This window comes from Hyla sarda, chromosome 1 (genome assembly GCF_029499605.1).
Source record: "Hyla sarda isolate aHylSar1 chromosome 1, aHylSar1.hap1, whole genome shotgun sequence".
NCBI classification, from domain to species: Eukaryota; Metazoa; Chordata; class Amphibia; order Anura; family Hylidae; genus Hyla; species Hyla sarda.
The window spans coordinates 148,360,932-148,386,581 of NC_079189.1; the positions used below are offsets into that span (position 1 = coordinate 148,360,932).

At 40.8% G+C, this 25,650-nt stretch overlaps 1 long non-coding RNA gene across 1 annotated transcript; it reads left to right on the forward strand.

Moving 5' to 3' along the window:
• Positions 1 to 1,636: 1,636 nt before the first annotated feature.
• On the forward strand, positions 1,637 to 25,185 carry LOC130302679 (uncharacterized). The gene is made up of 3 exons (XR_008852853.1): positions 1,637 to 1,786; positions 7,872 to 7,981; positions 25,035 to 25,185. It is a non-coding gene; the product is annotated as an uncharacterized LOC130302679 (long non-coding RNA).
• The last annotated feature ends 465 nt before the right edge of the window (positions 25,186 to 25,650 follow it).

The window sequence follows — 25,650 nt, forward strand, 5'->3', positions numbered from 1 at the left end:
AGGTCAGCAGAGAGCACTTTGGTCATGGCATCAGAGGAAATGCATTTCTTTTTTGGATTTCTCTTAGTATACAGCCCCTAAAAATACTGGAAAGATTAAGATTTTTTAATAGAAGTGATTTACAAATCTGTTTAGCTTTCTGGCACCAGTTGATTTAAAAAAAAAAAGTTTTCCACGGCAGTACCCCTTTAAGGTGAAAATGGGCTGAGTCCTTAAGGGCTTAATAAACACCTTAATCATTTCTGTTGTGTCTGACGCTATCTTTAAGTGCCAGTTTTCCCCATTCTGCCTGCTTGACCAGCTGCCACTAGTGACACAGTAGGTCCACACCAATGGGGCATTACAAGCAAACTATTAGTTTATGGGTGTGCAACCAGGATATAGTGTGTTATTCCCCCCCCCCCCCCCCCCCCTTAAAAGTTTGTTTTGCAATTTAATTGTTCCCGTTATTGGTCACATTAATGGTGGAAAAAGATATTATTTTGTGGCAGCCACGGGGTGTTAGTAAGTGTACCTGAACATTATCCTATACACGGTCCGAGGTTGAAGGCAGCTTCTCCTGAGCCAGTCACGATGAGCAAAGAAACACACCGAAGTCCGGTTACAGATAACTGTCTTTACTGGGCAGATGCAGGTGGAATTGCATAGACAACTGGCCTTTGGTGCGAGAGTTCAGCGTAACCCCTTGGGAGCCCTGTTGCCATTCTGAGACTTGTAGTAGTTGAATGAATAAATTCTGGTAGCTACAGTCCTTCCAATGTATTGTAGCTTTCTCTGCAGGGGCATGAATTTCCCACACACAAGTATTTTCTTGCAGGATGACCAAGATAAAGATTAGGGTATAAGTAGGCCTCTCCTTAGAGCACACGGCACACAGCACACCTGAGCCAAGCTGTTGCTCTGGAACCTTGCTGGAACTAGACCAACTAAAGACTGACTAACTACTCCCCTGTACCTCACTATACAGGGGAGACTTTTGGGGTCTCATTGGCAGGCAGAGTCACAAGGGGTTCACTGCAAGATCTAATGGGTTGCTCAATAACATGTTAAACATATTTACATGGAACAGTAATAAAAGAAATTAAAAATATATATTATTCTTACATTACAATATACACATAATTAATATAACAGTAGGACTCCAGTGGGTCCAACGCCAAGAGCTGCCAAGCTGCCCAAGACAGTCCAAAGCCACGGGGCAGCCTCTGGTACTGGGACACCGCAATTTATCTATGTCTCATTTTTTAACATCACAGGGTATTTTAACAGTGTTGTGTAGACTTTTTATATCTCTGAATCTAGTAATTGTTTATGGAACACACTGATTTTAATACAATTATATGTCACAAAGAAACTTAAAGAACAAAAGCTTTGTCAGTACTTGCACCTAAAAATTAAGTGTTAGAATCCGATTTTTTACATGGAGAAACTGTACATCATTGCATAATTATTAAAACTGCCTATCAAAAATATCTATAGCTATTCCTTTTATATGGTTGGTGGAAGTCTATAATGAAGTTATTTTTTCGGCAAATCTCATATGGATTATGTTCAAACATTTCTAATTATACTGTGGCAAATTCATTCATCTGCTTTTCATTAGGTTTTCTTACTCATCTGTTTTACAGGTGCAGCATAATGTTATTCATGGCCCTGTTGGAATTGTATTAATGAGGTAGAGTTGGCTAGTTTCCATTAAGACTTTCTACCAGATTTATATTTATTATGTGATGTTGTTCCAAATGGTCCTTCTTGCTTGGAGAAAAGGATGATAACTCCAGGAAAGGTAAGTCAATAGAAAAATAAGAGCCAATTCTGCAACAGATTAACTGATTTATTATTATACACTGTGGTGTGTTTATTCATGCTCAGAAAAGGCTTATGATAAAATCATTGCTGAAAAAAGTGTGGCTTGTAAATAATGATCTGCTAATTTATCCCAAGAGATAAAAAGAAAATATTACTTTTAAATACAGATTTCCAGGGCCTTCTTACAAGGTAGCCTAGTATACTAAAATGTTTATATTTGCTGGGGGTGATATAAAATCAACAAACAAGTGATACTTAAAGCGTACCCGTCAGATCCAACAAAAAACATGTTTTTAATACCTAATTAGTACCTAATCCTGACCATGTACATCTAATTTTTTTGTGTCTAGCACCTTTATTTATTTTTTTATTATACTTTTAATTTAGCTCACTAGTCTGAATTCCTCAAAGGGAGGGGGCGTGGCCTCACTGTGCAGGTCTCCGCCCCCTCCCTCAGTATGCTGTCTGCTCACATCTCCCCTAGCATTAGCAAAACTACAACTCCCAGCTTGTCCTCACTGACAGTAGCGGGACACAAGCTGACAGTGGGAGGATTTTTCCTACAGCTGTGAGCCCTGCGCTCACAGCTGTCAATCAAGGAAGTGTGTCCATGACATAGGTGATGACGCATGGACACAACAGGACTAGTATGCGTCCAAGTAGGTGGGGGGGCAGTTGTTTGACTGAATTTTCTAATGAAAGCAATTGCAAAACTTATTGTTTATACATGCTTTACAACATATCAAAAGTTTTTGTATCTGATAGTGCCCATTTAACTACCCCAAGCCCTTACAGCTCTCGATCCAGCAACTTCTGCTCCCCAATCACCCCCCCCCCCGCCCGTTCCCCACTGATTCTGAGACTAGACATCTCAGCAGTGAATAGCTGGGTGGGTAGGTCCTGCCCTGACATCGTCATTACCCCCATGGTGGAGTTCCAGCTAAAAGACAATTCAGCCTACTATCAAAAACAAAAAAGGTTTGTCCATAGCGAGAAACCCCTTTAAAGTCTGTGGACACTGTGGACATGGGGAAAATTTTAGGGGATACCTTGACTTTGAGTCTGTAATTTTAACTCATTCATTCATTTTTAACCCCTTAAGTCATGGAGCTTCTAGGATCAGATTCTTTCTTTGTGGATGTGTCATCCCAGTAATGCATGCTGCAAGTAATGCTTCTGTGCGTAGGGGTTTGCTGTGTGAGTTCAGCATTCTTCTACACTTGCAAGCAGACTGTGATTCTCTTCTGCAAATCACCTTTGTTTGCTTTCCTCCCTATCTAGTGGGTGCGAGCTGCCCTCTTTTTATGCTACTCAAACTCTCCACACTCTGAGCTGATGTGTATGACCCCCTCCCCATTATTTGTAACACTGAGAGAAGCGAGAAGGAGAGGAGATGCCCCATCAGAAACACACACAGCTCTTCAGAGTTCTTTTGTTATCTCTTTTAGATAAATAAACTACGAAGATCTCCTCAGTAGCAAAATGCTAACAAGAAGTATCAAAAAGATAAAACACTTATCGTTCACCCAGGGTGCACCAACTTAATACGCTTGACACTCCTTGTTTGCCGGAACATTTTCACCCACATTCGGGCATCCTGCAGCAGAAGTTCCTTCCTCTGACAAAGGAGAACAGCTGAGACCTTGTCAAGTATGTCCTTCATATAAGGATATACTGGCTAATGTCTCAATTTTAACATCAGTGTTGAGGGTTAACCTATGTCATTGTTACATCTACCACAGTAGTGCACCTAATCCCTGTATGTTATTATTCTAATTGTTACACATCCGCACCACTTATCTGGTGTAGGATGTTAATGTGGCACTTTTAGTCTGTTGCAGGCATCCCTCATTGTATGCATTTTTATGCTGGGGATCACCCTTAGCAACAGACCACAAGGGCAGGATCTGCTCCCCCAGTATAAATGCACAACCGCATGTGGGGTTGAGCATCTCCTGCCTGCCAGTTGAGACCATCTCTTTTTTGTTATTTGAGACCGTGTCGAACACTGATGACGTTTTGGAGGTCACGCCTCCTTTCTCAAGTAACCCTAACGTGCGCCCACTACTACATTACATAGAACATCAACTCTCACAAGACATCAATTCTGTAACGATAAATTCACATTAAAATCATACAGACTTAGATCTGCTTTATATAAGGTAACTTTCCAGTTCTATACATTATTAGCAGTAATAAAATGATGTTATCTCACAGAAAAACATTGAAGCTACAAACTTCATTCAGCCCATCCAGACTTAAGGAATTCAAAGTGTCAATCCAATAGACTTCTCTCTGAAGAAGCCTTTTCTTAACCCCTTCTTCTTTGTACCTCTGACCTCCAGGTACAACGGAGGAAGGGGTTAAGAAAAGGCTTCTTCAGAGAGAAGTCTATTGGATTGAAACCTTGAATTCATTAAGTCTGGATGAGCTGAATGAAGTTTGTAACTTCAGTGTTTTTCTGTGAGTTAACATCATTTTATTACTCCTAGTATTCTATAGAACTGGAAACTTACCTTATATTAAGCAGATCTAAGTCTGTATGATGTTAAAGGGGTACTCTGGCCCTAAGACATCTTATCCCCCCGCAAACTCGCATGCAGCACACACCTGTGGGAGCTGCACGCAGCGCTGCAGCCTCTAAGTCTGCCGGGTCATGACTACAGGGCTGGAGTATCATGACTTAACCCCTCCACCGCCATGTGACAACATCACGCCCTGCCCCCACAATTCAAGTTTCTGGGAGGGGGCGTGACAATGGCAGGACCCCCGCGATGAGACATCTTATCCCCTATCCTTTACCCCTAATACCCCTTTACTGTGAATTTCTCTTTACAGAATTGATGTCTCGCGAGAGTTGATGTTGTGTGTAATGTGGTGGTGGGAGCACGTTAGGGATACTTGAGAAAGGAGGCATGACCTCCGAAACGTCATCAGTGTTCGACACAATTTCAGCTATTCTCCTTCGTGAGAGGAAGGAACCTCTGCTGCAGGATGCCCGAATGTGGGTGAAAATGTTCCGGCAAATGAGGAGTGTCAAGCGTATTTAGTTGGTGCACCCTGGGTGAACGATAAGTGTTTTATCTGTTTGAAACATCTTGTTGATATTTATGGACTATGTTCATCTATTTTGAAGAAAGAAAACACTAAAAATGAACTGTGGGGGGGGGGGGGGGGAAGTGTTTTACTATTTGCTATATGAAGTTAATGGAGTGGGAGCCTCTAGTTTTATTCATACTCTAAACACCTGGGTGCAACTAAGTGTTCAACGTTATTTTTCTAGCAAAATGCAAAGACATTTTAATTAGAAACGTACTTGATTTATACACCAAACAGCCCTAGTCTACGGCCATATAGTAAAGAATACCACCATTGAATGACTGAATTATAACATGCAGAAGCTACATAACCCCAATGAAAATCTTTACACAGTATCATCATGCTGCAGACCATAAAAGAGAATACAGCACTAATCAGGTTCAGTCCCAGTCAGAATAAACAACAATTAAGTCCAAAAAGTAGACTTAAAGGGGTACTCCACTGAAAAACATTTTTTTAAATCAACTGGTGCCAGAAAGTTAAACAGATTTGTAAATGACTTCTATTAATCTTAATCCTTCCAGTATTTATCAGTTGCTGTTATGATCCACAGGAAGTTCATTTCTTTTTGAATTTCCTTTCTGCCTGACCACAGTGCTCTCTGCTGACACCTCTGTCCATTTTAGGAAATCTCCAGGAGCGAATCCCCATTGCAAACCTCTCCTGCTCTGGACAGTTCCTAAAATGGCACTGTGGTCAGGCAAAAAGGAAATTCAAAAAGAAAAGAACTTCCTGTGGATCATAACAGCAAATGATAAGTACTGGAAGGATTAATATTTTTTAATAGAAGTGATTTACAAATCTGTTTTACTTTCTGGCACCAGTTGATTAAAACATTTTTTTTCCAGTGCACAGTGCAAGAGTCACTCTTTGCTGCGGCTGTGCCCATTGGCTAATAGAGGGATATAAGTGAGTGCTGAGCCATTATAGGGCATAGGGATAGGGCTTGTAAAATATGAAACAGATTCCTTCTTTAAATAGCTATTACTAAGTAAGAGTTTTGAAGCTGTGTATTGTACCAACTCAAGTCTGTAACAAGTATTAGAACATACGTAAGGGAATTCTCATATTTTTCGCCGTATAAGACGCACTTTTTCTTCCCCAAAACTGTGGGGGAAAAGTTGGTGCGTCTTATAAGGCGAATACACACCTATCGCGGCGGTCCCTGCGGCCTTCAACTGCCGGGACCCGCGGCTAATACAGGACATCACCGATTTCTGCGATGCCCTGTATTAACCCTTCAGACACGGCGATCAAAGCTGACCGCCATGTCTGAAACCAAAATAACACTTACCCGGCTGTCCAGTCGGGCTGTTCGGGACCGTCGCGGTGAAATCGCGGCGTCCCGAACAGCTTACAGGACACCGGGAGGGACCTTACCTGCCTCCTTGGTGTCTGTTCCGTGCCGGGATCCCCTGCATGGCCGGCGCTCTCCTTCGTCATCATCATGTCGTCGCACACGCCATCCTGTCATCCAAAAGGAGCGGCGTGTGTAGCGGCGTCATGGCGGCGACGGAGAGCGAGGATACCGGGCAGCAGAGACATTCCAGAGCGACGGGGACACCCCGGGGACGCTGCGACAGCGATAGCGATGGAGAGCGACATCCAGGGCAGCGGTGACGGGTCCGGAGCGTAAGGGACGCGTGAGTACTAGCTCCTATACCAGTGGTCTTCAACCTGCGGACCTCCAGATGTTGCAAAACTACAACTCTCAGCATGCCCGGACAGCCAACGGCTGTCCAGGCATGCTGGGAGTTGTAGTTTTGCAACATCTGAAGGTCCGCAGGTTGAAGATCACTGTCCTATACTTTACATTGTATTTGGTTCAGAATCTTTATTTACTAGATTTTTATCCTATAAAATTAGGTGCGTCTTATATGTCGGAGTGTCTTATATGACGAAAAATACGGTATATTGCATGCTACGGTGGCATAATACACTGATTCATTTATATACATAACAAGCTGAATAAAAGATTACAAAGTGCAAAAATAAAATCTACTAGTCTTATGGATAGTCTACTCCTATTTATTAAAAATAGTTTTATGCAATGTAACTTATTTATACGCATGCAGGTTAACAGTTAATTGAATTCAATGCATATGCCATATTTTGGTTTGTTTATGACAAATGCGATATGGAAATTGCAGTTGAATTATCTTCCGTGCTATGTGGTTATTCCATTTATTAGTGTCAATGTATATGATCTATCCAAACAATACTTTTATTGCAACTCTCATTATTATTATTGCTGTTATTTTACACTAATTATGCTTCTGTAGTACATTCTAATACTGTGTTGGACAACAACATTACTAAAACATAAGCAAAATCCTCCCGGCATTTTATTTTAGAAACCTGCATTATAAAATTCATTAAAATTTAAGTAATGAATCCAAGTAACTGTGTTTGCACGGAGAGCGACCAAAACATGATCTATTAAGAAGACAACAATTAATTGCATCTGCCACAAGCATTTACTTAACAAGGAACATAGTGAAGGTTCTTGGGTGCAGAATGTTTATTAGTGATATCCAGACATTCATATTCTGAAATCTCTCTCTGGATCAGCCATTGCTGTATTTGTTCACCTCTGTGGCGTAATTATTTATTCTATATCAAAATCATCTAGGATAATGACTTAAATGAGGGCAATATATCTACACATGATAGTATTCATCTACATCTTACATCATGGTTTTAATAATGCAGCGGAAAGCAGTGGTAGCGGCTGAGGAACGGCAGCAAGTGCACTGGTCAATATCTGTGTCACTTTTTGTAAAGCAGCAGGACTTGTAGAGTGGGTAGGAATGGGTTCCCGATGCATTCTGGGTAGGAGCTAATTACATTAATGTCCTGTCAATCATATTTAAATAAGCAGACCAAACTGCTGCTGTTGTGGCGTTAGACTTGGAAAACAATTGGAACTTATTTGTGTGCCATTCTTTTTCTGTACACACTAGATCGCTAATGATGATTGTTTATGGAAAGATGCCTGTCCAATTATTTTTTGAAGAAACACAAGAATGCAGGATGACTGGAAGCATCAGGTTTTTGCCAGAGAATGCCTCAGGTAAGAAGAGAATGGCTAGAGGCTATAAGGAATCACAAGAGACAAGTCAGAGTTGTAAATTGGAAAACTGACATATCTCATCTAATATACTTGCTAACTAGGCCTTTAAATTCCTTGACGTTTAACTAAGTTTGTGCAGAAGTTGAATATTTTCTTTATTGCTCATTGCCTGATGTTTTTTTTAGAACCATTCTTCGCGGCTGATGCTGATTGCGCCTTTTTATGTCTTTTGATGGAGGAAAGCGCACTTTAGATGGTCACTATTTGAGTCTAATGTTCAAAAAGTGGATTAATGAAGGACGCGTGTAATATGTATGTGCATTCATAAAATATAACATGGTAGGAGATGTATACGTCCGTATCAGTCCCACATGAAGACGTAAAATAACTTGAAAGCGATAAACAATTATTAATTTATTCTAGATGGATTTCCCTCTGAAAGCCTGTCACAAGAATTGTTTTATTTATTTTTAGAACATATTGAAAAAATCTGTATTTATAGCATATTGTATATGATGAAAATGGTGTAAATAATAGCAGTGACTAATAAAAACACAACATTAATGTACCCAAGTTATGAGGTAATATGTCCATTATGCATATACAACATATATTGTAACTACATATTCATAATTAAATTGAACATGTGGTATTGTTATGAACAGAAGAAACTGTATATCTATATAATATAGTAAGATATTGATTGCATATGTTTTAATATAATGGTACAATAATAGTAATGTACATTATTAGTATTATTGTTCTTAATACAAATAAAGAGATCCATGACCAAGCAGGCCTATTGGAAAACTAAACTAAGTTCATCTGGAATTACAATGGATGTTTTTCCTTTCTTTGTGGTTCATAGAGAAATCAATGATGCTCAAGGAGATGTGTGTCATCGCTGATGGGAATGACCAGTGTTTTACATTTTAAGTCGGCCCTTTTGTAGTAACTGAGACATTTGGCACCTTAGATATTAGTGAATCACTCATGTTATTAGGTGACAAGCCCTCAGGCATCCAGGGCCTAATGCCCCTGTTTATACATGGCTTATGTCTGGCTGCTAAGACTTACCTTGTGTCAAAGTGGAATCCTTTACAAGTCACAGCATGTAGTAACTGGCAAGCTTATGACATACTCATCGTTGTGAAGCATAACAAAGAAATGTCAATAAGACAATTGTTATTTGTTAAATTAATAGTCAATAGCAGAGATTTGGCTAGATCCTGGACCTCAGAGCTAAAAGTTCTATACAAAATGCACAATTTCTTTGTACAGTTACAGTAAACCTATCTACTGTGTCAATATCAATATAAAATTCACCACTCAGTTGCCTCCCATCAATATGGCGACTCCATACGATTCAAACTGTGGAGGATTACTGTGGTTAGGAACAATGCAGAGCAATATCTGCAGAATGATTTTAAGTATAACAAAAAATACTAACGTTCTCAAAAAGCCCTGTTCAAGAAGAAAAGGGGTATCTGTCAATTGAATATAGTGGTCTAAAATAAGCCCAAGTAAGTCAAATAAAATAAGTACCTCATTCTTTTTTTTGGTATAGTAAATGGTATTTCAGATATATTGGGGTATATATATACATATATGTAAATAATTAAATGTAAGTACACAATTTATATATCACCCTATGAATATAAGGCTATATGACCTCCCGAATAACATATGCATATACAAAAAATTGAGTCATTTACAAAAGAAGTTTTTTTTAAATACATGTAAATCTTTATTGAACACTTATTGATTAAAAAGTAGGAAGGATTCCACCCAGAGGGGGAAGAAAAAACAATGGGTGTCGCTCAGGTTGCCATAAAAATGTCTATGCAGAAATTCATACTGACATCATAGATTGCTAAAAGTACTGTGAAACAAAATCCCAAGGTATAAAATACATATAACATGCTTTTTTGGTATAAAATAAGAAAAAGATAGTAAATACTAATCATGATAACAGTGAAAAGCCCCACTGAACACTTTCGATAACATATTTGATCAGAGTGATTATTAAACCCTCACAACCAGATAGTTCCTATAAAAAATCTTAAACACATTATAGGGAAACAGGTACCATCCTTAATGTCTGGACTAATGTTTTTCTGATTTATGTTCCAACTACACTTATATTAGTTATTTTTTATTAGGTTTGCATTGCTTTTTGAAGGCAAGAATAACAAGATATGCTACATTATCCTGTCCAGTAAAAAACAGACAAAAACATGACAGACCTATTAAGTCAATGGGATCTGTTAAAAGTGTCATTTAGGAGTAGAAAAACATGGCTGCTTTCTTCAAGAAACAGCCCCACTCTTGTTCTCATTTTGTATTGCTGCTCAATTCCATTAAAGCAAATTGAACAGAGTATACTCACAACCTGAGGTCAGGAATGGTCTTTGTTTGAAGAAAGGATAATCCCTTTACAGTGGACCTTTCAGAATAAAAATATGGGGTTAAATAAGTAAAACTAGAAAGGACCTGTCATCAATGTTCTGGACATACCTTTTTTTCTCCATATTCCTTTCCAGTGCTGAGATATAAGCCTTTTTGTTATTATGCAAATGAGGCTCAAAAGCCAAGGGGGTCTTCCCAACCATGGCAAGAGCCCAGGTAAACCTTGCCCATGTCTTCTTTATCAGAGCCCAATGGCTCACTTGCATCCGCCTACCCCATCAAACTGACAACCACTAGAAAGAGAAGACATATGGGTTGGACTTACCAGACCTCTTGCCATAATGGGATATGCCCTCTGGGCTATTGAGCTTAATTTTCATAAAAAGGCTCTCCAAAGAATCTTGCCATAGGAAAGGACTATGTAGATAAAATGGTATTCCCAGAATCCTGACGACTAGCGTCATCTAGCCATTGGCATATTTACATCCCTGTTGTCTTACAATAAGTGATCATGACAGATTATAATGAATGTCATATCAAGAATCCTGTACAGTACTGTACATGATACAGTATTAGCATGAACAGAATCTTATTGTTAGTCACTAACTTAACATTCTACAAGCCAGATGGGCATCCAAAAATATATAATAAAAAATATTTTCTAAGAACTTTTGTCTAAATTTAATAAGTATTTTATTATATAGTAGTCCGTGAAATATTTGCTGCAGCTAATATTATTACAAGATGTCACGTTTGTTGATGCTTTATAACAACCCATGTTATGCTCTTTTACTTGCACAGGGATAATTTTCCTATTTGAATCCAACTTCAGCTACATTATTGTGTTTGAAAAAAACAATGTGTCAGAAATATTACTGCCATCAATTATACGAAAGGAAAAATGTCAACACATCTTTTGTTTGTGAATATGTTTGTTTTTAATATACAAACACGGTTATGCATTAGAAGTCATCTGGGAAAAGGTCTTCTTCTTTCATCAGGTCAAGATAACAAGTACATACACTCCTATATACTCATTATGTATGTACATACTCATTCTTTTTGACCTAATGAAGCCGAATGCTTAGGTCCCAAACGTGTACTAATAAAAAATTAATATGGGCTCACAGGCAATGATGAGATATGTTTTTACTATAACTAGTGTGTTTGAAATTGCATTATAAAGAAAAGCATACCATTTTATAATGGGATAAGTGATCAAAGTATGCATTTTGAAAAATCCTGAAAATGTAGTTCATCTTATGACCTGCACTCTGTAAGAGCATCTCTATGCATCTTATTAGTTATAATGCCAAGACATGTCTGTCAGTAACAGTTTCTGTTCTGCTGTTCACTGGGCGACATCACAAATCCCAGGACCAAAGTAGACTTGCTTTTAATAAAGATTGCCCAACAAAATGTATTGCTTCCAAGGCTTCGCATAGAAAAAGTGCACCGAAACTTGAATGCAAATGTGTATGTCAAAAACCTGGTTTCCTGGTAAATTACTATATAATAAAAATAACACAAATTTCTATCTATTAACATTATTTCACTGACAAATGCAGATTGTGAAGTAATTTCATGTGCAGGTAATATAAAGTTATATCTAAAGAGGATTTTTTTTTGTAATATTAAAAAACTGTATACAGAGAGGGACGATGGTGAAATCTAAAAAATAAAAATCATCCAAGGTACTCTTTATACAGAAGAGACAGAGAAGGCAAGAAAGGAGGAGGAGTGGCCCTATATGTGAAAGATAGCATAAAATCTAACCTAATGCAAGTTAGTGAGGCCAACATAGAGTCAGTTAGGGTTTTCTTGCAGTTTGGTAATCATGCAGTAACTCGTTTAGGTGTTATATATAGACCACCTGGCCAAGTTAAATAATTAGAATTAGTGTTGCTCGCGAATATTCGCAATGCGGATTTTATTCGCGAATATCGCATATTCGCGAATTCGCGAATATTCGCGAATATAGCAGTATATATTCGTAATTACGAATATTTTTTTTTTTTTTTTTTTTAACAGTACACATGACAGTGATCACCCCTCTCTGCTTTCAGCTTGTGTGGTGTAAAGAAGGCTCTAATACTATTGTGTGAGAGTGGTGTGCGAATTTTCGCATATGCGAAAATTTGCATATGCTAATTTTCACACATGCAAATTTTCGCCTATGTTAATTTTCGCATACGCGAATTTTCACATATGCAAAAATAAAACGAGAATATTACCAATATGCGAATATTAGCGAATATATGAAGAATATTCGTCCATATATTCGCGAATATTCGCGAATTCGAATATGGCCTATGCCGCTCAACACTAATTAGAATATCTACTAGTTGAAGAAATAGCTAAAATGACAATGAAAGGCGAAGTTATCATTAGGGGAGACTTCAGTCTTCTGGATATAAACAGGGAAAACAAAAATGGCTAGTTCTGCCAGGAGTACAGATATTCTAAATTCCCTGCTGGCATTATCTCTACAACAAGTGGTTGAGGAGCCAACCCAAAGGGAGGCCATTTGGTATATACAAATGGGGATTTGGTATATGATGTTATTGTAGCCGAAAGCTTGTGATCTAGTGATCACCAGTCAGTGTGGTTTAATATAAGAACAGTGAAGGAGTCACACCACACAAAAACAAAAGTTTTAGATTTTAGAAAAAACTACTTTTCAAAAATGAGATTAGTCATAAATGAGTCCCTATCAGATTACATGGAGTCCAGGAGAAATGGGACCACTTAAAAGACTCATTATTGAAGGCAACAGAAAATTGCATTAGACTTGTCAGTAAAAGCAGAAAAAGGAAGAGACCACTGTCATACTCAGCAGAAATGCCCAAAATCATAAAAAAACAAAAAGCTAGCATTTAGTAATTATAAAACAACCCAGAGCAATGAAGATAGGGAAATCTACAAGACCAGGCAGAAAGAGTCCAAGCAAGTTATAAGAACTTCTAAAGCGCAGGCAAAAGAAAAATTAGCTCAGTCTGTGAAAAAAGGGGATAAGATATTCTTCACGTATATAAATTTAAAAAAAAGGAAATTAAAACAAGGAATAATTCAATTAAAAACAAAGGAAGGAAGGTATGTAAAAGAGAATAAATGGCTAGCCGACTGCCTTAATGACTACTTCTGTTAAATTTTTACAGAAGAAAAAGAAGGAAAAGGACCTCAATTAGGGAGGAAGACTAATGAATCGTTTGATGCATGTGTCTTTAAAGAGGAAGAGGTTCTCTTGTTTGCTGTCTAAAGTGAAGACAACTAAGTCACAGGCCTGATGGGATACACCCAAAATTATTTAAAGAGCTTAGTGGTGAGCTAGCAAAACTGTTAACAGATTTATTTAACCAATCACTGGTAAGAGGAGTCATCCCGGAAGATTGGAAATTAGCAAATGTCGTACCCATTCACAAGAAAGGTAGTAGGGAGTAATCCTGCAACTATAGGCCAGTAAGTCTGACATCAATAGTGGGGAAATGAATGGAAACCCTACTAAAGGATAGGATTGTGGAACATCTAAATTCCCATGGATTGCAAGATGAAAAACAACATGGGTTTACTTCACGGAGATCATGTCAAACAAATATTATAGCATTTTTTGACTGGGTGACTAAAATAATAGATGGCGGAGGGGCAGTAGACATCGCACATCTCAATTTTAGTAAGGCTTTTGACACTGTCCCACATAGAAGACTTATCAATAAACTACAGTCATTGAGCTTGGTCTCCCATATTGTTGAGTGGATTAGACAGAGGCTGAGTGACAGACAAGAGAGATTGTAGTCAATTGAGTATATTCAGAGCAAGGTCTTGTTACCAGTGGGGTACCTCAGGGACCTGCACTGGGACCAATTTTGTTTAATGCCACACTCAGGAATACCCACACTTACACAACTTGGCATGCTATTACTGAGGTTGTTAACCTGTCAAGGACCCATGGACTACTGGTACGTCATGAGTCCACTCCCGTTCTATAACGCGGGGCCACAGCGTCATAGCCGATCGGGCCGGGCCGAGCTATAACATTGAAAAGAAAAAGTAAGAAAAAAGTGAATAAAGATCATTTAACCCCTTCCCTATTAAAAGTTTGAATCACCCCCCTTTTCCCAATAAAAAAAAAAAAGTGTCAATAAAAATAAACATATGTGGTATCGTCGCGTTTGGAAATGTCCGAATAATAAAAATATATCATTAATTAACCCGCACAGTCAATGGCGTACGCGCAAAAAATTCCAAAGTCCAAAATAGTGTATTTTTGGTCACTTTTTATATCAGGAAAAAATGAATAAAAAGCGATCAAAAAGTCAGATCAATGTCACGATGCCGGCTGGCAGGTAGTGGATCCTCTGTGCCAGAGAGGGATTGGCGTGGACCGTGCTAGTGGATCGGTTCTAAGTCACTACTGGTTTTCACCAGAGCCCGCCGCAAAGCGGGATGGTCTTGCTGCGGCGGTAGTGACCAGGTCGTATCCACTAGCAACGGCTCACCTCTCTGGCTGCTGAAGATAGGCGCGGTACAAGGGAGTAGACAGAAGCAAGGTCGGACGTAGCAGAAGGTCGGGGCAGGCAGCAAGGATCGTAGTCAGGGGCAACTGCAGGAGGTCTGGAACACAGGCTAGGAACATACAAGGAAACGCTTTCACTGGCACGATGGCAACAAGATCCGGCAAGGAAGTGCATGGGAGGAGGATAGATATAGTCAGGGACCAGGTGGAAGCCAATTAAGCTAATTGGGCCAGGCACCAATCATTGGTGCACTGGCCCTTTAAGTCTCAGGGAGCTGGCGCGCGCGCACCCTAGAGAGCGGAGCCGCGCGCGCCAGCACATGACAGCAGGGGACGGGAACGGGTAAGTGACCTGGGATGCGATTCGCGAGCGGGCGCGTCCCGCTGTGCGAATCGCATCCCCAACGGCCATGACAGAGCAGCGCTCCCGGTCAGCGGGACTGACCGGGGAGCTGCAGGGAGAAAGACGCCGTGAGCGCTCCGGGGAGGAGCGGGGACCCGGAGCGCTAGGCGTAACAGTACCCCCCCCTTAGGTCTCCCCTTCTCTTTATCCGGTAACTGCCTCCCCTGGGATGAGGACACCGGGAAAGGATGGAGGGATTCCTCAACGGCAGGCAGAACAGCAGGAGTAGGAATGGGGAGAGAGGGCAGAGGGCGAGACCTGGCACGGGGCAGTGTGACACCAGGACGAGGGCCATGCGGGGACACAGGGGCTTGCCTGATGGGACTGGGAGGGGGGGAGAGGCATTTCCTGTGGCAGGCAGAGTCCTTAATGACCTTAGGGGGACCGGATACAGGAGGAACCACAGGGTCACGGCAGGGAGTACTGGGAACCGGTTGAAGGCAGTCCTTGGAACAAGAGGGGCCCCAACTCTTGATCTCCCCAGTGGACCAATCCAGGGTTGGGGAATGGTGTTGAAGCCAGGGTAGTCCAAGGAGAACTTCAGAAGTGCAATTAGGAAGGACCAAAAATACAATTTCCTCGTGATGAGGTCCGATGCACATTAGGAGGGGCTCCGTGCGGAAACGCACGGTGCAATCCAACCTGGCTCCGTTGACCGCGGAAACGTGGAGTGGCTTGACAAGACGGGTCACCGGAATGCGGAATTTATTCACTAAGGACTCCCGAATAAAATTCCCAGAAGCTCCAGAGTCCAGGCAGGCCACGGCTGAGAGGGAAGAGCTGGCTGAAGTAGAAATCCGAACAGGCACCGTGAGACGTGGAGAAGCCGACTTAGCATCAAGAGACGCCACACCCACGAGAGCTGGGTGCGAGCGTGCGTTTCCCAGACGTGGAGGACGGATTGGGCAATCCACCAAAAAATGTTCAGTACTGGCACAGTACAGACAAAGATTCTCTTCCTTACGGCGATTCCTCTCTTCCAGGGTCAGGCGAGACCGATCCACTTGCATGGCCTCCTCGGCGGGAGGCCTAGGCGCAGATTGCAGTGGAGACTGTGGGAGAGGTGTCCAGAGATCTAAGTCTTTTTCCTGGCGGAGCTCTTGATGCCTCTCAGAAAAACGCATGTCAATGCGAGTGGCTAGATGAATGAGTTCATGCAGGTTAGCAGGAGTCTCTCGTGCGGCCAGAACATCTTTAATGTTGCTGGATAGGCCTTTTTTAAAGGTCGCGCAGAGAGCCTCATTATTCCAGGATAGTTCAGAGGCAAGAGTACGGAATTGTATGGCGTACTCGCCAACGGAGGAATTACCCTGGACCAGGTTCAGCAGGGCAGTCTCAGCAGAAGAGGCTCGGGCAGGTTCCTCAAAGACACTTCGAATTTCCGAGAAGAAGGAGTGTACAGAGGCAGTGACGGGGTCATTGCGGTCCCAGAGCGGTGTGGCCCATGACAGAGCTTTTCCAGACAGAAGGCTGACTACGAAAGCCACCTTAGACCTTTCAGTAGGAAACTGGTCCGACATCATCTCCATGTGCAGGGAACATTGCGAAAGAAAGCCACGGCAAAACTTAGAGTCCCCATTAAATTTGTCCGGCAAGGACAGGCGGAGGCTAGGAGTGGCCACTCGCTGCGGAAGGGGTGCAGGAGCTGGCGGAGGAGATGGTTGTTGCTGCTGTAGCTGTGACTGTACTTGCTGTAGTTGTGACTGGAGTTGCTGTGTCATGGTGGTCAAGTACGACAGCTGGTGATCTTGTTGGGCGATCTGACGAGCTTGCTGGGCGACCAGCGTAGGGAGGTCAGCGACAACTGGCAGAGGAACTTCAGCGGGATCCATGGCCGGATCTACTGTCACGATGCCGGCTGGCAGGAGGTGGATCCTCTGTGCCAGAGAGGGATAGCGAGGACCGTGCTAGTGGACCGGTTCTAAGACACTACTGGTTTTCACCAGAGCCCGCCGCAAAGCGGGATGGTCTTGCTGCGGCGGTAGTGACCAGGTCGTATCCACTAGCAACGGCTCACCTCTCTGGCTGCTGAAGATAGGCGCGGTACAAGGGAGTAGACAGAAGCAAGGTCGGACGTAGCAGAAGGTCGGGGCAGGCAGCAAGGATCGTAGTCAGGGGCAACGGCAGGAGGTCTGGAACACAGGCTAGGAACATACAAGGAAACGCTTTCACTGGCACGATGGCAACAAGATCCGGCAAGGAAGTGCATGGGAGGAGGATAGATATAGTCAGGGACCAGGTGGAAGCCAATTAAGCTAATTGGGCCAGGCACCAATCATTGGTGCACTGGCCCTTTAAGTCTCAGGGAGCTGGCGCGCGCGCGCCCTAGAGAGCGGAGCCGCGCGCGCCAGCACATGACAGCAGGGGACGGGAACGGGTAAGTGACCTGGGATGCGATTCGCGAGCGGGCGCGTCCCGCTGTGCGAATCGCATCCCCAACGGCCATGACAGAGCAGCGCTCCCGGTCAGCGGGACTGACCGGGGAGCTGCAGGGAGAAAGACGCCGTGAGCGCTCCGGGGAGGAGCGGGGACCCGGAGCGCTAGGCGTAACAATCAATACAAAAATGGTACCGCTAAAAACTTAAGATCACGGTGCAAAAAATTAGTCATCATACCGCCCCATACGCAGAAAAATAAAAAAGTTATAGGGGTCAGAAAATGACAATTTTAATTGTATACATTTTCCTGCATGTAGTTATGATTTTTTCCAGAAGTATGACAAAATCAAACCTATATAAATAGGGTATCATTTTAATCGTATGGACCTACAGAATAAAGAAAAGGTGTCATTTTTATCGGAAAATGTACTGTGTAGAAAAGGAAGCCCCCAAAATGTACAAAAAGGCGTTTTTTTTCCAATTGTGTCTCACAATTATTATTTTTTCTGTTTCACAGTAGATTTTTGGGTAAAATGACTAACGTCATTACAAAGTAGAATTGGTGGCGCAAAAAATAAACCATCATAGGGATTATTAGGTGCAAAATTGAAAGCGTTAGGATTTTGTAAAGGTAAGGAGGAAAAAACGAAAATGCAAAAACAGGAAAACCCCAGGTCCTTAACCTGATAACGACCATGGACGTCTATGCTCGTCCAATGGCCGTTACCGGGGTATGACGCGAGCCCCCAGCTGATTCTTGTAGCTGGGGGCCGGCGTTAATAGCTGACTTGCGGTGGTCGCCGCGGCTGGCTATTAACCCTTTAGATCGCCGCTGTCAAAGTTGACAGCGGCGTCTAAAGGTGCCTGTATCTCGTCCCTGGTGGTCCAGTGGGGTGGATTGCCCCCCCACAGCGCGATCACGGGGGGGGGGGGGGGGGCTGGGGGGGTGATCCACTACTGAGGTAGCCTGAGGGCTTACCTCTCCTGCTGCGGCGGCTCCGGGGCTCTGAATGATACAGCCTGGCAGAGCCAGGCTTTATCAATCGAGCGCAGAGCACACAGATCATTGTGGTTTTATGAAACCATAATGATCTGTATGAGGAATCTAATGATTCCTCCTAAAAGTCCCCTAAGGAGACTAAAAGTGTAAAAAAAAAAAAAGTTTAAAAAAAGTTTCAAAACACACACATTAACCCCTTCCTTAATAAAAGTTTAATAACTTTTCCCAAATTCCATATTAAAAATATGTAACCATAATTAAAATACACAAATGTGATATCGCCGCGTGTGTAAATGTCCGAACTATAAAAATATATCGTTAATTAAAGCGCACGGTCAATGGCGTACCCGCGAAAAAAATTCCAAAGTCCAAAATAGCATATTTTTGGTCACTTTTCATACCATGAAAAAGGAATAAAAAGCAATCAAGAAGTCCGATCAAAATAAAAATGGTACCGCTTAAAACTTCAGATCACGGCGCAAAAAATTAGCCCTCACACCACCCTGTACGCGGACAAATAAAAAAGTTATAGGGGGTCAGAATATTACATTTTTAAACGTATAAATTTTCCTGCATGTAGTTAACATTTTTTCCAGAAGTACGACAAAATCAAACCTATATAAGTAGGGTATTATTTTAATTTTATGGACCTACAGAATAAAGATAAAGTGTAATTTTTACCGAAAAATGTACAGCGTAGAAACAGAAGGCCCCAAAATTTACAAAATGGTGTTTTTTCTTCAATTTTGTCGCACAATTAATTTTTTTTCCCGTTTTGCCGTAAATGTTTGTGTAAAATGATTGATATCATTACAAAGTAGAATTGGTGGTGCAAAAAAATAAGCCCTCATATGGATTTTTAGGTGCAAAATTGAAAGGGTTATGATTTTTAAAAGGTAAGGAGGAAAAAACAAAAGTGTAAAAACAGAAAAATTCTTTTCAGTTTTTGCACTTTCGTTTTTTCCTCCTTACCTTTTAAAAATCATAACCCTTTCAATTTTCCACCTAAAAATCCATATTATGGCTTATTTTTTGCATCACCAATTCTACTTTGCAGTGGCATTAATCATTTTACCCAAAAATTCATGGCGAAACAGAAATAAAAATTGTGCGACAAAATCGAAGAAAAAACGCCATTTTGTTACTTTTGGGGGCTTCCGTTTCTATGCAGTGCATATTTCGGTAAAAATGACACCTTATCATTGTTCTGTAGGTCCATACGGTTAAAATGATACCCTACTTATATAGGTTTGATTTTGTCGTACTTCTGGAAAAAATCATAACTACATGCAGGAAAATTTATACGTTTAAAAATGTCATCTTCTGACCCCTATAACTTTTAGATTTTTTGCACCGTGATCTGAAGTTTTTTTCGGTATGATTTTTGTTTTGATCGGACTTTTTGATCACTTTTTATTCATTTTTTTTAATGGTATAAAAAGTGACCAAAAATACGCTTTTTTGGACTTTGGAATTTTTTGCACGTATGCCATTGACCGTGCGGTTTAATTAATGATATATTTTTATAGTTCAGACATTTACGCACGCGGCGATACCACATATGTTTATTTTTTTATTTACACTGTTTTATTTTTTTTATGGGAAAAGGGGGGTGATTCAAACTTTTATTAGGGAAGGGGTTAAATGACCTTTATTAACACTTTTTTAATCCTTTTTTGCAGTGTTATAGGTCCCATAGGGACCTATAACACTGCACACACTGATCTTTCATGCTGATCACTGGCGTGTATTAACACGCCTGTGATCAGTGTTATCGGCGCTTGACTGCTCATGCCTGGATCTCAAGCATGGAGCAGTCATTCGTCGATCGGACACCGAGGAGGCAGCTAAGGGCCCTCCCGGTGTCCTGTAAGCTGTTCGGGACGCGGTGGTCCCGAACAGCCCGACTGAGCAGCCGGGATACTTTCACTTCAGACGCGGTGGTCAGTTTTGATCGTCGCGTCTGAAGGGTTAATATAGGGCATCACTGCGATCGGTGTAACCCCATTTCTTCTGAGTAAGAACATACCCCATATGTGGATGTAAAGTGCTCTGTGGGTGCACTACAATGCTCAGAAGAGAGGGAGCGCCATTGGGCTTTTGGAGAGAAAATTTGTTCGGAATTGAAGGCCACGTGTTTTTACAAAGCCCCCATAGTGCCAGAACAATGGACAGTGCCAGAACAATGGCCACACATGTGACCCAATTTTGGAAACTACACCCCTCATGTAATGTAATAAGGGGTACAGTGAGCATTTACACCCCACAGGTGTCTGACAGATTTTTGGAATAGTGGTCTGTTAAAATGAAAAATTTAATTTTTCATTTGCACAGCCCACTGTTCCAAAGATCTGTCAAACCAGTGGGGTGTAAATACTCACTGCACCCCTTATTAAATTCTGTGAGTGGTTTAGTTTCCAAAATGGGGTCACATGTGGGGGGTTCCACTGTTCTGGCACCACGGGGGGCTTTGTAAATGCACACGGCCCCTGAGTTCCATTCCAAAAAAATTTCTTTCCAAAAGCTCAATGGCGCTCCTCCTCTTCTAAGCATTGTAGTGTGCCAGCAGAGCACTTGACATCCAAACATGGGGTATTTCCACACTTTCCAAATGGGGTTACAAATTTTGGGGGTCATTTTCTCCTGTTACCCCTTGTAAAAATGTAAAATTCGGGGAAAAAACTGCATTTTAGTGAAAATTTTTGTTTTTTCATTTACACATCCAACTGTAACGAAAAGTCGTCAAACACCTATGAGGTGTTAAGGCTTACTGTACCCCTTATTACATTCCTTTAGGGGTATAGTTTCCAAAATAGTATGCAATGTGTTTTTTTTTTTTTTGCTGTTCTGGCACCATAGGGACTTCCTAAATGCGACATGCCGCCCAAAAACCATTTCAGAAAAACTCGCTCTCCAAAATCCCATTGTCGCTCCTTCCCTTCTGAGCCCTCTAGTGCACCCGCCAAACACTTGACATACACACATGAGGTATTTCCTTACTCGACAGAAATTGGGTACACATTTTAGGAAGATTTCTCTCCTTTTACCCCTTGTAAAAATTCAAAAACTGGGTCTACAAGAACATGCCAGTGTAAAAAATGAAGATTTTGAATTTTCTTCTTCAATTTGCTGCTATTCCTGTGAAACACCTAAAGGGTTAACAAACCTTTTGAATGTCATTTTGAATACTTTGAGGGGTGCAGTTTTTATAATGGGTTCACTTATGGGATATTTCTAATATGAAATCCCTTCAAATCCACTTCAAAACTGAACTGGTCCCTGAAAATTTTCAATTTTGAAAATGTTGTGAATAATTGGAAAATTGCTGCTATACTGTGAAGCCCTCTGATGTCTTCCTAAAGTAAAAACCTGTCAACTTTATGATGCCAACATAAATTAGACACATTGTATATGTGAATCAATATATAATTTATTTGAAATATTCATTTTCCTTATAAGCAGAGAGCTTCAAATTTAAAAAAAATTCACCATTTTTAATTTTTTCATGAAATTTTGGACTTTTTCACCAAGAAATGATGCAAGTATCGAAAACATTCTTTTACCACTAACATAAAGTAGAATATGTCATGAAAAAATTTTCTCGGAATCAGAATGAAAGGTATAAGCATCCCAAAGTTATTAATGCTTAAAGTGACAGTGGTCAGATGGCCGGGTCCTACACTGAAAATTGGCTGGGTCCTTAAGGGTTTAAAATGTATAAAAAACGATCCAAAATTCCTACCAAAACAAAAATGGTACAAATAAAAACTCTAGATCACGGCACAAAAAAATTTGCCCTTGTTACGCCGAGCGCTCCGGGTCCCTGCTCCTCCCCGGAGTGCTCGCGGCGTTCTCCTCTCTGCAGCGCCTCTCTGACCGGGAGCGCTGCACTGACATTCACGATGGGGATGCGATTCGCATAGCGGGACGCGCCCGCTCGCTAATCGCATCCCAAGCCACTTACTCGTCCCGGTCCCCGGCTGTCATGTTCTGGCACGCGCGGCTCCGCTCTCTAGGGCGCACGCGCGCCAGCTCTCTTAAGATTTAAAGGGCCAGTGCACCAGTGATTGGTGCCTGGCCCAATCAGTCTAAATTAGCTTCCACCTGCTCCCTGTCCATATAACCTCACTTCCCCTTCCCTTCCTTGCCGGATCTTGTTGCCTTGTGCCAGAGAAAGCGTTTAGTGTTGTCCAAAGCCTGTGTTCCAGATCTTCTGCTATCGCCATTGACTACGAACCTTGCCGCCTGCCCCGACCTTCTGCTACGTCTGACCTTGCCTTTGCATAGTCCTTCTGTCCCATGCCTTCTCAGCAGTCAGCGAGGTTGAGCCGTTGCCGGTGGATACGACCTGGTTCCAACCACCGCAGCAAGACCATCCCGCTTTGCGGCGGGCTCTAGTGAAAACCAGTAGCAACCTAGAACCGGTCCACCAACACGGTCCACGCCAATCCCTCGCTGACACTGAGGATCCACATCCAGCTAGCCGAATCATAACAGCCCTCCTACATATTTAGGGGTTATAGGGGTCAAAATAGGACAGTTTTAAAAGTACAAATTTAAGTACAAAAAGTGATAATTTTTTAAAAGAAGTAAAACAAAATCAAACCTATAAAAGTTGGGTTTCATTGTAAAGGTATGGACCTACAGAATAAAATAAGGTGTCATATTTACTGAAAAGTACACTGCGTTGAAACGGAAGCCCCCAAAATTTACAAAAGAGCGTTTCATTTTTTTCAATTTTGTCCCACAAAAAATGTTTTTGTTTGTTTTCGCCATAGATCATTAGGGGGTTAATTTATAAATATGAAGTAATACATTAACATGCACCAAGCAAAGCACTGAATAAAAACATCAAAATGTTATATTGTTCTTTGTATTATGGTTGAACATGTGGAAGAAAAATACACAAACCAGTAATACAGATTTTATTGAGGGTTTTAATCAACAGTAATCCAATATACTGCCTATAGGCAGTACAAATATACCCAATATTTCCCATAAACTCATAAAAAAAAACACTTGCTTTATTAGAAATCCTACACACTTCTTAAAATCAAGTGATATTTCACTCTAGTAGATCTATCCTGAACCCTCCAAGTTTTTACTAAGGGTTCTGTGCTTTTTTAGAATAGAATATGATACTCTGCGAAAATTTTCATTGTTTCAAGGTTATATGATTAATACCCAATATGTGTCTTATTTACTGTTATTAGGACAGGACAGAACATGGGAGTCTATTTTAGCTTTTCAGAGAATATTTGTGGCCACCATGTGATATTTGCCAAGGTACTGCAGTGCCATCATGCTAAAATTGACTTAAATTACATTACAATACATAGAATTTTTATATATACTTACTGTAAATTTTATCTGTTAAACTGTTCAAATAGATTAGCCCCTAAGACGTATTTTCTACAAACTAAATACCGCAAGCTTGATAACCTGTCTTGGTCCTGTAATCCTCCCATACTATAAAGTATCTTTGTCACCGTCCATTGCACCATCTCCAGTTCAGACATGTCCCTCCTATACAAAGGCGCCTAAAACTGGACACAATACTCCATGTGCGGTCTGACTAATGATTTATACAGAGGCAAAACTATGTCCTTGTCACAAGTTTCTATGCCTCTCTTGATACATCCCATAACTTTGTTAATCTTGGCAGAAGCTGCCTGGCACTGATCACAAAAGTTGAGTTTACTGTCAACTAGTATCCCCAAGTCCATTTCAGTAGAAGGTTTACCCAATGTCTTATTATTTAGCAAAAAAATATGTGTTATTAAAAAATCAAGAAACACTTATAGAAGGTTTTAGAATCATCAGAACAGTGAATCATCATAAGTATAGACCTAAGCTAAGTCTGCATGAGTGAAAAAGTAGGTAGATATCTGTCGTTTACAACTACACACAAGAAATGCCTATAGAGAGAGCAGAACCTAGTTATAAAAAAAAACACAACAAATAAGTAAACTGTGTACACTTATGGCCATTTTATTTTTACATTTCCTACTTTTTCTATAAGTTTTACCATAACAATTATAAAGAATAACTCTACACTGAGATGTCACAAGTGACAAGATTGTGTGGAATTAAGAGGCTGTTAATCCAACAAGTTTTCAATGGCCAGAAGCATTGAAGATAGGACACGTAGAAGACAGGCTATAATAATTGCTGTGTGCCCTGAGAGATGCCAGCAAGGCCAAAGCATTTCTGGCTCCATGCTAGCATATATTCTAATTATTAGATGAAAAAACATGTGTAGAGCCTGAGTGTTAATCAGTCTCTCTGAGACTTTAGTTTTATGATCTTAGCAATGATTTACGGAATATCTCTTTTTCCTTTTCTTAAAGCCGCTATCTTGGAATAAAAAGAAATGATTGAAAACTGTTATTATGCAAGATTATTCTAAGAAAGCAAGCTGTGACCTGATTCCCAAAGCATATCACATAAAACAAAAAGAATACATAGCTCAAAGATTAACCATCAATAAAAGGAAAACAAAGGAAGACTCAGACCAGTGTTCGCTACTCTTATTTTGCATCATTGCATCGAGCATTTGAAATGGTTAGTATACACAAATATATTTAAAGAATAATCATTATATGCTGCATATAATGAAGATATTGGGAGGCACAAACATGTCTTAGCAGCACTTATGTATCACCAAACTACTACTTTTCTATTTAATACTTCCACAAGGAATTATCTTGTGTGATTCACCATCAATATGGCAACGATTATCCTGGTTGTGTTCTCTAGTAAATTATCAAAATAAAATGGATGTCTGATGTGTACAGTAGAATCACTACACTAATGAAGAGTCCGGCTTCTTTAGTGCTTGGTGATCAGACAACACTGAAGGGAAGATTTATCAAAACCTGTGTAGAGGAAGAGTTGTGCAGTTGCCCATAGCAACCAATCAGAGTCCTTCTATTATTTTGAATAGGGCCTCTGAAAAATTAAAGA